The sequence below is a fragment of the Microtus pennsylvanicus genome, chromosome X (assembly GCF_037038515.1).
Source record: "Microtus pennsylvanicus isolate mMicPen1 chromosome X, mMicPen1.hap1, whole genome shotgun sequence".
NCBI classification, from domain to species: Eukaryota; Metazoa; Chordata; class Mammalia; order Rodentia; family Cricetidae; genus Microtus; species Microtus pennsylvanicus.
In genome coordinates this window covers 106,505,697-106,520,199 of record NC_134601.1, presented here as the reverse complement: position 1 = coordinate 106,520,199, position 14,503 = coordinate 106,505,697, and the positions used below count along the sequence as shown (strand labels likewise).

The 14,503-nt window shown below is 37.4% G+C and overlaps 3 pseudogenes; 2 read left to right on the top strand and 1 right to left on the bottom strand.

Moving 5' to 3' along the window:
- The window catches only part of LOC142841030 (small ribosomal subunit protein uS12-like), a 334,675-nt pseudogene that overhangs the window by 60,978 nt on the left and 259,194 nt on the right, over nucleotides 1–14,503 (top strand).
- On the bottom strand, nucleotides 1,220–2,500 carry LOC142841615 (protein odr-4 homolog pseudogene; annotated as a pseudogene).
- On the top strand, nucleotides 2,562–4,045 carry LOC142840752 (recombining binding protein suppressor of hairless pseudogene; annotated as a pseudogene).

Genomic DNA, 14,503 nt, shown 5'->3' with positions numbered 1-14,503 from the left:
ATTGTTTACTTGCATGCCTATTGATGTCTGGGTTTGACTACCAATTGAGGTCAGTATCCAAAAAAAAAAAATCATCTGATGTAGCTTCTCCATGTGATATGATTCAGAATGCCTCAAATATGGTAATCTTTTGAAAGTCAGAATTCTTACACGGTTAACTGAGGTTCTATGAGTTTATCAGAATTGAACTTCCTGCTTTTATTCAATTTTAGACGTCATAGAGAATCCTTTTACCTAACTCTCTTTATCTTACATCACTGCTTGTCTGAACACACAGAGCATATGACATAGTCTATACCTCTCAATGTCTTAGATTACTTGATCACCCTGATTCAATGTCAACCTCAATGAATGCAAGAACATTTGGGTGAAACTGATATCTTTGGACAATAAAATCTGGCACAACCAGTGATAGTATGAAATCTACAAGGTTTGTGGATTGTTTGTATCTACAGTCTTATCACTAATATTCTCATTATATTTTATTCAAACAATAAGAAGTTTAAATGAAAGACAACTAAGGATTAAGAGAATATGATCTCTAAACTGAAAGAAAAATTGTGAAGGTGCATCCATTCATTATTTGATATAAGCTAGTTGAACAATTGCAGGTTGTAATAATTATTAGAAGCCATTTTGTTCCCATGAACTGGGAACAGATGAAGTGGGATGGGTTTTAAAAATAAGTGCCTAACAGGAGAAATAAATGAGCCTCTGTAGTTTATTATTTACCTCATTTTATTGGCTTGATAAGATGCAAATTATTTTTAGAAAACTGTCACTCATTTACTCCAAAGTGAATTTTTACGATAAATAATTCTTAGTTCCAATACTCTTTTGTAATAAGTCTTGCTTTAGTTTTCACAAGTGTGATTTTCATTCACAGTTATTTCCTCCATTGTTGTTAGGATATTCTCTAGATTTAAGAACTCTCAACTGATGAGAAAGACATGTCTGTCTTTAGATGAGGTAAGATGCAAAAGAAATTATATACTAAATTGGCTAACTTAATCTGTAATTTTCAAAAATTTCTAAAGGAAGAAAACTGTTGGTAATCATTATTTATTGTTTACAGTCACTTCTCTTTAGTTAATGGCTTCAGCTGCAAGGGCTACAGCCTGAGAGGATTCTTGTTGGGACCAATTAAGTCCTGGCCTTCACCTGGATGTTGGGATTACTTGAGTCCTGGCTTTCAGCTGCTCTACCCTGCTAGAACCTTCTAAGTGAAGTTACTAGAAGCTGTGTTTACTTCCTCTGCAGTTTCCAAGTCTTCTACTTGAATCTCATGATCTAACATCTCTGAAAAATGGTCTCTGATTTCTTCAGCCGATTCATCACCAAATTTATAATCACATTACCTTACAGCGGATCCAGGAAGGGGAAAGAAAATTCGGTGAGGAAGTTCATATTTGTTTTTCTGGAGTTTCATTTAAAAGCAGGTCCTCAAAAAGTATTTCACAGCGATCAGCGACTGTTTTCAAAATATCTCTCTTCAATGCCTGCACGGCATCTTTATCCTTGGGTCTGTTGCTGTGGATGAAAGCTCGGCATTTCACATCCCCCCCACCCCGAAGGTTTACAGAACCACTACAGATCTGGACTGTGGCTGTGGATGTGTGGTCTGAACTCAGGGGCAACTGTGTTAGCACTTGAACATCAAAAGAATCAGCAGTTGCTTGAGTATTTCCTCTAGATTTTTTCTGTCCTTCTAATAGGTCACAATCTTCATCTTTAACTTATCCATTAATCAAATAAACACCATTTTCTATTTGCTTGACCCAGCGTACAAGTTCACTCTTTGTATCTTTTTTCCAGAGAATAACTGACAGAAGTTGCGGACAGTGGGATGTGGATATTAATGTGAACAGTATACTCTAGATACAGCCAGGAGGTAGATACTCGATTTTGATACTTCCAATCTGCAGGTTTGCTGAACTCTTTGGATCATGGACATCATAAGTTCAACAAGATAATTTTTTTTGTATAAGAACATATATGAAGTATTTCTCGTTCTGAGACCTCTTCCTCTGTGACATTCCATAGTCTTTTTCTATTCATAGATTTTTCCACAGAAAATATTAGTCTGCTCAGGGCATTTTGAAAATCATCTGCTAGTTCTAAAGTTGTAATAATAAATATTCCAAGAACCACAAGTCCTCCAGGGAGCATTCTGGATACCTGGCTGACATGTTCTGTGGCCCATTCTTCATCCAAGGTATCCAACTTACCATTGGGATGCTTGAGGTTCTCATTGTGTTCCTCTTTTGGTGGTGTTCTAGTGGCAAGAATCACATAATCCTTTTGTGAAGAACACTGTCCTATCAAAAGACCAGAGACAAAAGATTTTCCCTGGAGACTGATGCTTGAAATATATTGGCCAACACTCTCTTCTACAATGTAGATTCGTCCCATTATTGGCAGACAGTTCAGTAGCTTGTTCTCAGAATGTGCACACGTGGCCAACAAACCCCTCGAACGTTCTGTCAGCAAGAGAATTCGAGTGAGAGTACAAATAGCTGCCCTCAATGGTCAGATGCCACTAGGTCCTGCTTCTACAGTCAATGGACTACATGGAGGGCTCACCCGCGGAGGAGCGGCCTGCGCATGCTCCATCGCTGGGGAGGTTTTGGGAGCGGCCTCCACCTAAGCGACTCACTAGAGAAGCTATGCGAAATTATTTAAAAGAACGAGGGGATCAAACAGTACTCATTCTTCATGCAAAAGTTGCCCAGAAGTCATATGGAAAGGAAAAACGATTTTTTTGCCCTCCTCCGTGTGTGTATCTTATGGGCAGTGGTTGGAAGAAAAAAAAAGAACAAATGGAAAGAGATGGTTGTTCAGAACAAGAGTCACAACCCTGTGCCTATATTGGAATAAGACATACTGGTCAAGAAATGCAGTGGCTAAACTTGGAAGGGAAGAACTACTCCACAGCTAAAACATTGTACATACCTGATTCAGACAAGAGAAAACATTTCAGGTTGTCTGTAAAAATGTTCTATGGTAACAGTGATGATATTGGTGTGTTCGTCAGCAAGTGGATAAAAGTCATTTCCAAACCTTCCAAAAAGAAGCAGTCATTGAAAAGTGCTGACTTGTGCATTGCATCAGGAACAAAGGTGGCTTTGTTTAATCGGCTTAGATCCCAGAGAGTAAGTACCAGATACCTGCATGTAGAAGGAGAAAACTTCCATGCTAGTTCACAACAGTGGGGAGCATTTTATATACATCTCTTGGATGACAATGAGTCAGAAGGAGAGGAGTTCACAGTCCGAGATGGTTATATCCACTATGGCCAGACTGTCAAACTTGTGTGCTCAGTGACTGGCATGGCACTCCCAAGATTGATAATTAGAAAAGTTGATAAGCAGACAGCATTACTGGATGCACATGGCCCTGTATCACAACTCCACAAATGTGCATTTTATCTTAAGGATACTGAAAAAATGTACTTGTGCCTTTCTCAAGAAAGAATAATCCAATTTCAGGCCACTCCATGTCCGAAAGAACCAAATAAAGAAATGATAAATGATGGATCTTGCTGGAAAATTATTAGCACAGATAAGGCAGAGTATACATTCTATGAGGGAATGGGCCCTGTCCTTGCCCCAGTCACTCCTGTGCCTATCGTAGAAAATCTTCAGTTGAATGGCAGTGGGGACGTAGCAATTCTTGAACTTACAGGACAGAATTTTACTCCAAATTTACAAGTATGGTTTGGGGATGTAGAAGCCGAAACAATGTACAGATGCGGAGAGAACATGCTCTGTGTGGTCCCAGACATTTCTGCATTCCGAGAAGGTTGGAGATGGGTCCGGCAGCCAGTACAGGTTCCAGTAACTTTGGTCCGTATTGATGGAATCATTTATTCTACTAGCCTTATCTTTACCTACACACCAGAACCAGGGCCGAAGGAGCGATCCTCAGAGCCAACTCAAGCCAAGTGCCCACCAACCAATCAATCACAAACAGCAAGGGAAGTTACACAAATGCCAGCACAAATTCTACCAGTGTCACATTGTCTACAGCAATGGTGGTGTCCTAACTACAATCTTTTTGCTACGACTTAAACTGACTTGAATGTGGCAAAAAGTTGAAAAAACAAAAAAGAAAAGAAAAAGGAAAGAAAAGCAAGGATAAAATGAACAATCTTTTGTGGTTTCTTGGGAAAAATTTTCCTACCAGGTGATCTATTCAAAACCCCATTACCTGCAATTGCTGATCTGAAACGCAGAAGCCACAGTAAAACGGAAAACATCAAAATGTACAAACTGTTGGAAATCACAGTTTTCAGCTGTCTCTCACACACACACCCTTTTGGTTGGTTTTTGATTGGTTTTGATTAAATGGTCAAAAAATAGATATATGGCTGGTGTACAGGTTAAGCTAGAAGACACAAATCTTAACGTAGTTTTTATGGACCAAGAGACTTGCATAAGCTTTAGTAAAAGGTACATTTTCACCATGCCTTTTTTATATCCCAGTATGTAGTATACCTTATTACCAATAGGTTGCACTCTCCACCCTTTTGAGCTTTGGCTCTAAAGTACATTCAGGTTCAAGCCTGTTGGACCTAAGACAGGAGGGTCTTCTGGTTTATAAAAAATTAGGGGGGAGATGTTGGAACCAATTAAGTCGTGGCCTTCAGCTGGATGTTGGGATTAATGAGTCCTAGGTCTTCAGCTGCTCTTCCCTCCTAGAACCTTTTAATTAAAGTTACTAGAAGCTGTGCCTAGCTTAGAGGATCAGAGGATGGGATTTTCACCTGTTGGCCATTGACTGCAGTGTATTTTAGCCTACATGGTGCTAATAAAGGGGGGCTTTTTTAATTAATTAACTCATTTTATTTTATTTTTATTAATCTTTTTTAATTAAAAATTTCTGCCTCCTCACTGCCTCCCTTTTCCCTCCCCCTCCCCCCACTCTCAATGCCCCCCTCCCCTCCATGCTCCCTCTCCAGTCCAAAGAGCAGTCAGGGTTCCCTGCCCTGTGGGCAGTCCAAGGTCCTCCCGCCTCCATCCAGGTCTAGGAAGGTGAGCATCCAAACCGGCTAGGCTCTCAGAAAGCCAGTACATGCAGTAGGGTCAAAACTCAGTGCCATTGTCCTTGGCTTCTCAGCAGCCCTCATTGTCCACCATATTCAGTGAGTCTGGTTTTATCCCATGCATTTTCAGTCCCAGTCCAGCTGGCCTTGGTGATCTCCTAATAGATCAGCCCCACCGTCTCAGTGGGTGGGTGCCCCCCCCTTGCGGTCTTGACTTCTTTGCTCATATTCTCTCTCCTTTTGTTCCTCATTTGGACCTTGGGAACTCAGTCCATTGCTCCAATGTGGGTCTCTGTCTCTATCTCCATCCCTCGCCAGATGAAGGTTCTATGGTGATATGCAAGATATTCGTTAGTATGGCTATAGGATCAGTCCATTTCAGGCTCTCTCTCCTCAGCTGCCCAAGGACCTAGTTGGGTACATGTCTCTCAACAGAAGAAGTTCAAATGGCCAAAAGACACTTAAGGTCATGCTCAACCTCCTTAGCGATCAGGGAAATGCAAATCAAAACAACTTTGAGATACCATCTTACACCTGTCAGAATGGCTAAAATCAAACACAACAACGATAGCCTTTGCTGGAGAGGTTGTGGAGTAAAGGGCACACTCATCTATTGCTGGTGGGAATGCAATCTTGTGCAACCACTATGGAAAGCAGTGTGGCGGTTTCTCAGGAAATTTGGGATCAACCTACCCCAGGACCCAGTAAAGGCGGGCTTTTTGTTTCAGTGTTAATAGCTCTGCGTTTGTCAGTCTGTCTCTGTCTGTGTATTCTCAATCTCTAGCCCCTGGCCTGAAGCTTGTGAACTGAGTTCTAGCGCACAGAGCACAGACACGGGGCCGCCATGCGTGTGGCAGATTCTGTTCCTCAAAGCTACTAAAGGAATCTATCTAAATCTAAAGAACTCACAATTCAAGATTTGAGGTGTAATTCTGCTGGCTCTGAAGGGGTGAACAACAAGTAGCTAACTTTCTCCTTTTGCAGCCATCCTCCAAACAACCCAGTGACCACCCCCACCCCCCACCCCCGTTAAAAACCCCTTATTAGACTGTGTGGTTTCTCCTTACTACTTCTTGTCAGCTACTTGCTGACTCAGCATCCTGCTAGCAGGTTAATTTTATTTAATCAAACACATCTTTGCATTGTTAACTGCTTTTTCAGTAGGGAAAAATGCAACACACTTTAAAATAATATTCTGCAACATAAAACATACATATATTTCTCACATACCTATATGGTTTATAACCGATTTATACTTACATTCAGTTTTTTCTACTTTAGAGATTTACTGACAGGGTACTTGTTAATTTTCATAATTTATAACCTTGTGAAAAATTGGAAATGTGAGCTGTCATTTGTAATAGAGACCTGGCTGTATATGGATAAAAGTTTTCTGTGTATTGAAAATCTTAGCAAAATACGCATGTGACCAACTTTCAAAACATGTACTTTCAGAATAACATAAAAAAATTAAGCATTCCTACTGGCAGAATATAATTTTCTGGGAGGTACTTTTGTAGCTATAAAGTGCTTTAACATTTCCCTAAGAGAGGCAATTAAGCTTGAATAATTCTGGCCAATTAATCTAAGAACAAGCTTGCTAAAATGACTCTCATATTTCTTGAATTAAAAAAAATCACAAACTTATTTCAGGAGTTTTTAGTTATTAGTGTATTCAATTTTACCTTTTTAACCAAAATTTTATTGTAAGGAACTTGCAAATAAAAACATAAAATGAGATTACTACAAGTTTTTTGTAAATCATTAAAAAATAAAACAGGATGAAAATAATACCTCAAATTTTAGTAGCAATCCTACTAGTTTTGTATATTCCAAACATATTTTGGGTTAATTCAGGTCATATATATGACAGGAAGGAACTCAAGTAATATGATTGCTTGAAAATAATGGATAATATAGCACACAGTATATACAAACACATTTAATAATGTATTTTATTTTATTGATTCAATTAATATGGACTAAATTAAGTCAGGTTCCTTTAGTGATTAATTATTTTATTTTTTACTTATTTCTTTAGGCACTGTACTAGTTATGTACAGCTGAAAGATGTGAAACACTGTGCTCAGTATGATGACATGTAAATGATGCTCTGAATATATCATGAGGCAAATTGGCTTAGTCATAAATTTCCAAGACAGTTCTTTACTGAGGAGCTATTTGAAGGTTAACAGAGATGTAAAAACATAAACAGAAGGGGAAGAACATTGCAGGCAGAAGAAAAAACACAAGAACAAATGGTCGCGAGAAATCAGGCACAAATAAGGGACTAAGAAAGTCAGGATGGATGACATATTGATAATAAGTAAATGTAGAATACAAGAAAGAGCTGGAGAGGTTAACTAGTACAAGTTGTTACAGAAAATGTTTTCGATAAATTGATGCACTTTAATAAAGGCAAATTGAATGCATGATTTAACTGAAGATAAAACTAAGCAGTGATTCAGAATGAACATGGGCTTCAGCTAAACTCCTAAACTTGATTTCCCCTTTAGAAAGATCTTTTTTTGGAGGAAAAAAAGGTTCAATTTTTCTATCTCTGCTTTCTCCCATCACTGAATGCCAGCAGGAGGTCAAAGGGAAAAAAAGAGAAACCCAAAGCAGGTTTTTTTTTTTTTTTTTTTTTTTTTTTTTTTTTTTTTTTTGCTGAAGTTAGTTCCTGGAGAGATCTGATAGCTTAGTACTGTTAGTCAGTTGTGTTCTTAGTAGAGGGACATTTCAGCCAAATAGAACTGTGGCAACACATCTATCCACCTCTCATTTTTCAGGTTTTGGCTTAAATCCTATTCCTTTCTAGAAACATGTTGAATCGGAAGAAGTATTTTCTTTAACAAGAGCCTACAATTTTCCCCTTTAATATTTCATGTTCTTGTCCTCAATACCCACTAATAGCATTGGTTAGCCTAACTACAATGAGAGCAAGAAATGCTCAGTCATAGACTCTGTATTAACCAGCAGTGTCACTCTGTATAATATCCTTTGAGAGAATGGAAACCCCAAAGCACTGTGGTTTCCACAGTAAGTAACAAATTAACTGATGATGCTCTCAATAATTACTGAATATAAATTGCCCTTCAGTTATATCTAGAAAGGAAAATTCTGTCTTGGTACATTAAGTTTCTTGAGGAATACAAACATAAATACCTAGTTATTATATTCAAGGATATTATATAAAAAGCTTACAGTATTCTCTGGCTGGCATGGCATTCACTATGTAGACCCAACTGTAGGTAAAATCACAGAGACCTCACTGTTTCTACCTCTTGAGTGCTAGTATTAAAATGAATGTGTCATCAAATCCAGTTTTACAGTGTTTTTCAAAGGGCATGTCTTGCTAATAGTTTTTTTTTCATTTTTAAAATAAAATTATTCTATTCATTTATAAAAGAGATGGTCAAAGTAAATTTTTTACTGTTCTCAATTAGCTTCTTTCAGTGGGTTAACCAACTAACAGTTCTCGGTATGAGGAAATTCCAATAATTGAATAAATATTCTGTAGAACCTTACTAATTTTGCCAGCTTAGAATTAATCCCTTTGTGATGAGGAGCATAAAATTTTAATTTCCATACATTTCAGAGGCAACTGATTTCATTATCGCACTTGTTTAATGCCTGTGTTTTTACTGCCAGTTCAGTTTGGGTATATATATATATATATATATATATATATATATATATATATATATATTATATGATAATCTTACATAAAGCTTGAGCTTTACCCAGAGCATTATATGTATATTTGTTGTTACTAAACAATTATCAGTTGTATTCTACCAAAAATATAACAAATTGCACTGATTATATATCTCTTAAAAGTTCTTGAGTAAAATTATTTTTTGTTCATGATTGTAAAAATAGATTTCAGAGTAGTATAATTATTGTATTGTGTTCTTATTAGTTATTTTGTTGTGTTATTATCTATGTAATTTGTTGAAGATGAAGAAATGAAATAATTCCTATTTAAAACACACACATCTGGACCATCCAGTCCCTTTTGTTTTCCTCCCACTTTTCCTTATCCCCTCATTCTCCACTTCTGCACCCCCCCACGCTCCCAGTTTACTCGGAAGATTTTGTCTATTTCCTCTTCCCATGGGGATCCAAGTTAGGGTTCTACTTGTTAACTTGTTACCTATCTTCTCTGGGGTCATGGGCTATAGGCTGGTTATCCTTTGCTTAACGTCTAATATCCACTTATGGGTCAGTATGTACTGTCTTTGTCTTCCTGGGTCTGAGTTACCTCTCTCAGTATTTTTGTTTTGTTTTATCCCATTGCATGTCATTGTTTTTTCACCACTTGTACTCTATTGTGTAAATATACCACATTTTCTTTATCCATTCTTTGGTTGAGACGCATCTAGGTTGTTTCCAGATTCTGGCTATTATAAATAATGCTGCTCTGAACACAGTTGAGCAAATGTCCTTGTGGTATGAGTGTGCATCCTTTGAGTGTATGCCTAAGAATGTTATTTCTGGGTCTTGAGGTAGATTGATTCCCAGTTTTCCGAGAAACTGCCATATTGATTTCCAAAGTGGGTGTACAAGTTTGTACTCCTTCCAGCAATAGAGGATTGTTCCCCTTACTCTGTGTCCTCTCCACCATAAGCTATTATCAGTGTTTTAACCATTCTGACTGGTGTAATATGGGAGGCAGAGACAGGAAGATCTCTGTGAGTTCAAGGCCAGCCAGGCCTACAGAGTGAATTTCATGACAGGCTCAAAAGGTTATACAGAGAAACCCCATCTCAAAAAAAAAAAAGGACGGTATCTCAGGGTTGTTTTGATTCGCATTTAACTGATGGCTAAGGATGTTAAAATTACACAATATAAAACAAGAAAACATCTTCAACAAATAGAGCTAGCATTATTGCATGTCAACATGTAGTAATATGCAATATGCAATAACATACAAGAATGGAAATGATCCATATCTGTCCTCATGAACACAACTGAAGTCCAAATGGATCAGAGACTTTAACATAAACCCAGCCACACTGAATCTTATAGAAGAGAAAGTGGAAAGTAACCTGGAATGCATGGAAACAGGAAATTACTTCCTGAATACAGTTCCATTAGCCCAGACACTTAGATTTATAATTAATAAATGCGACCTCTTGAAACTGAGAAGCTCCTGTAGGGAAAGAAGACAAAATGGCAGCCTGTAGAATTTGAAAAGATCTTCACCAACCTCATCTGAAAGAGGAATGATCTTCAAAATATATAAAGAACCCAAGAAACTAGATAACTAAAACAAAACAATTCAATTTAAAAGTTTTGATCCTACTGCACCTACTGGCTTTGTGGGAGCCTAGGCTGTTTGGATGCTCACCTTACTAGACCTGGAAGGAGGTGGGAGGACTTCCCACAGGGCAGGGAACCCTGACTGCTCTTCGGGCTGATGAGGGAGGGGGAGTTGACTGGGGGAGGAGGAGGAAAATAGGAGGCGGTGGCAGGGAGGAGGCAGAAATCTTTAATCAATCAATCAATAAATAAATAAATAAAAATAAATTACCAATAAAAAAAGAACCTTTTATACTGGAGTAGCCCCAGTGGTTCAATGATAGAAATGAGCCAAATGAGGGGAGGAAACAATTAAAAGAACCCTGAATTCCAAAAAAATAAATAAATAAAAGTAGGATACAGATCTAAACAGAGAATTCTTAATAGAAGAATCTCAAATGGCCAAATGACAATGAAGGACTTGCTAAAATTTTTATTATCAAAGATTCTCACTAAGTTTCCATGCTGGTTGCTGGCCTTGAACTTACATTCCCTCCACCTGGGTCTTCCAAATACCTGGGACAACTGTCAGAAGTCACTACGCTCACCGGTTGATGGTGTCTATGGCCTGTACTTCAGCTGAAGGCTTTGTTGAAGTCTGTGATCTTTTTTTTTAATTTATTTATTTATTAAGGATTTCTGCCTCCTCCCCGCAACCGCCTCCCATTTCCCTCCCCCTCCCCCGATCAAGTCATCCTCCCTCATCTGCTCAAAGAGCAATCAGGGTTCCCTGACCTGTGGGAAGCCCAAGGACCGCCCACCTCTATCCAGGTCTCCTAAGGTGAGCATCCAAACTGCCTAGGCTCCCCCAAAGCCAGTACGTGCAGTAGGATCAAAAACCCACTGCGATTGTTCTTGAGTTCTCAGTAGTCCTCATTGTCTGCTATGTTCAGCAAGTCCGGATTTATCCCATGCATTTTTAGACCCAGGCCAGCTGGCCTTGGTGAGTTCCCGATAGAACATACCCATTGTCTCAGTGTGTGGGTGCACCCCTCGCGGTCCTGAGTTCCTTGCTCGTGCTCCGTCTCCTTCTGCTCCTGATTTGGACCTTGAGATTTCTGTCCCGTGCTCCTCTGTCTCTGTCTCCTTTCATCGCCTGATGAAGGTTAATATTCATGAGGATGCCTATGTGTTTGTCTTTGGATTCACCTTCTTACGTAGCTTCTCTAGGAACATGCATTATAAGCCCAATGTCCTTTATTTATGGCTAGAAACCAAATATGAGTGAGTACATCCCATGTTCCTCTTTTTGGGTCTGGCTTACCTCACTCAGGATAGTGTTTTCTATTTTCATCCATTTGTATGCAAAATTCAAGAAGTCCTTGTTTTTTACTGCTGAGTAGTACTCTAATATGTATATATTCCATACTTTCTTCATCCATTCTTCCGTTGAAGGGCATCTAGGTTGTTTCCAGGTTCTGGCTATTACAAACAATGCTGCCATGAACATAGTTGAGCATATACTTTTGTTGTATGATAGGGCCTCTCTTGGAGTCTGTGATCTATCCTGCAGCTGGAGGCCTTGAGAAGTTTGTGGTCTGTGCTCCCTCTAGAGGCCATGTTGATGTCTGAGTTGCCCCAAAAGACATGTGGATGCCCATGGCCTGTACTTTTTTCTTTTTTTTTAAAAAAAATATGTTTTTCAGGTAGGTGTTAATTTAAAAACCATCTGAAAATTAATATGGAATAACCCTATTTCTCAACTATAAATTATTATTTTTCTGGGAAATTAATGTCTTTTATAGTTCTTCTCTAAAACAGAGTCATACATATTAAATGAATTCAGAACCTGAAATAAAATTTGACTTACATCACAGTATCTCAAGGTTCTCCTAAATGGAACAAATCACTTAAACAAATTTCTATGTAACCAACAAATGCCAGCTATCTATTTCATGTACTAATTTTGTCTATATAATTAGACATTCATTGAACATGATGACATGTAGAGTTTTAAGCACATTGAATATCAAATGCTTTATGAAATACATCTAATGGATAGGTTGTGGTGTGTTTAAAGTTTTAAGTCCTTTTATGAGAAAAATATATCTAGTGGACAATGGCTATAATCATCTGAAATTTTGCTGAGCTTCATGATCAGAATGACTTACTCTCATGACCACAATTTTATTCTAGTCTTTACTGGAAACTCTGCTATGAAGAACCCTGTCTACATATACTGTCCTTAGTATGTTTTTCCTGGGTTGCCGAATTTTACTGAGAGTTATTGATTTCTAACAGTGTGAATTCCAGGAAAATCAGGTATAAGACGTTTTCCATTATCTGTAATTGTCTGTTCATAGTACCATCTGTATTTTAGTGGTTATAATAAAATGGCTACAGACTTCAGAAAGAACACATAAAGATCACTTTTCAGTGGAAACAGTATTGAACATATTCCTGAGGTAGAGCATGATAATGTTTGCTGAGTTTTGCGTTTTAAGCCTTTTCTAAGTTGACAAACTCAAGATTTACCTTGAATATTGTAAACAGCTAAAAGTCCTTGATTGCCAGGGCTCGGGTCATGTCAAATAACATGGATAAATTCCACAAAGATATAAGTGATGGCTATTCTTGTTTGTGAACTTGGCTGCATATGTAATTAACTACTATCCAGAAATGGAGAGAACACTTGTGAGAGATTAGATTTTGCTTGGTTTGAAGTTGGTGAATCTATTTCTTTTTTTTTTGTAACTTATTAGACATTTTTTTAAAAAATATCATTTTTTTAAAAAAAATCTTCATTTGGATTGCAGCATGTATGAAAGATCAGCTAAAACATTCAGCCAAGTGGACTGAGTAACTACTGGATTTCTGAACTTTCTGTTGACTGCCATTCCTTATTGGATTAGCTGGAGTGAAGCATGTAATTATTCCAATATGTTCACTATTCATATGAGCACACATATATATATGAGGGGGGGAAGAGGGAAAGAGAGAGAAAGCCAAACAGAGAGTTTCATTCTATAAATTCTGTTACACTAGAGAACTCTGATAATATAAATTTGATTTGTTTGCTTAGGTAAGTTTTTGAGGCATCTGCATCTCCAATATTAAGCCTGTCTTTAAATTTATCTTAGGACCAATGAGATAATATGATGAGTGTATCCAATTTACACTCTATTCCTGGGAAGGCCATGTCTAGGGAGGTGTTATACATCTGAAATCATCTTAAAGCTCAAGAAAACAAATAAGGAGTCCATGAGAAGGGAGGTTGGTGTGGGAAAACTAGCATACCTAATCATACTCACAATCTTACTAACTTTCTCATGATTAGTTTCAACATCTCCTTTTTCTTTCAGGATTAATACTAACCCACATTTTTATGAGGAATGTCTTCCACAGTGTGAGAAGTGCATATTTATTTTCTGGTGATACAGGAGAAAGTAGGGGAAATGCTAAGCCATGAGGTAGAATCTATTGTCTCCTAAAGTACATAATCACTAAGGCATTGAGTACTCTGGAATGGACGTACCAAAGACTGAATAAAGCTAATGAATATATTTACTTTTATATGTTTTCATTATAAAAAAAAGGTCAAAGTTTGTCAAGAGATAATTTTAGACATGGTAATTTGAGGCATAACGTGTTACGCAGACTTAGAATAAATACATAATAGAGTTCAAAATGTCAAGGCAGCTCAGTTTTTATTCTTAATGATATTGCTGTTAAGAAAAAGACTGCATATAATTTATTTGCAACAAATTTGAACTGTCTTAAATTTAGGATATGAGCCTACCTAACTGATTTTTCATAATGACCACTTCTCTTATTCTCTTGTCTGTGAACATTATAATAAACAAACTGTTATGATTAGCATATATAATTTAATTTAATTTTTGTAATGGTACTGGAAATATTGCTTTCTCTAATGTACCTAAATACAAATCTACATCTGTTGACACATTTACATAATCATAATGAAAATGAAGTTTTCAGACATAGTAGTGACAAAGTTGTACTGACAGGAGTTGACAAAATATTTGTTTAGATAAGATATATGAGCTACTTTCCTTTTTTGTTAAGGAAAATAAAACAAACGCAGCACACAACAAAGCATGCAAGATAGCTTTTATTAAAAATCTACTACAATTGGAAAAATGACTCCAGTATCCAATTTATTTCAATTCCAAAACCAAAATATCAATTATGAAT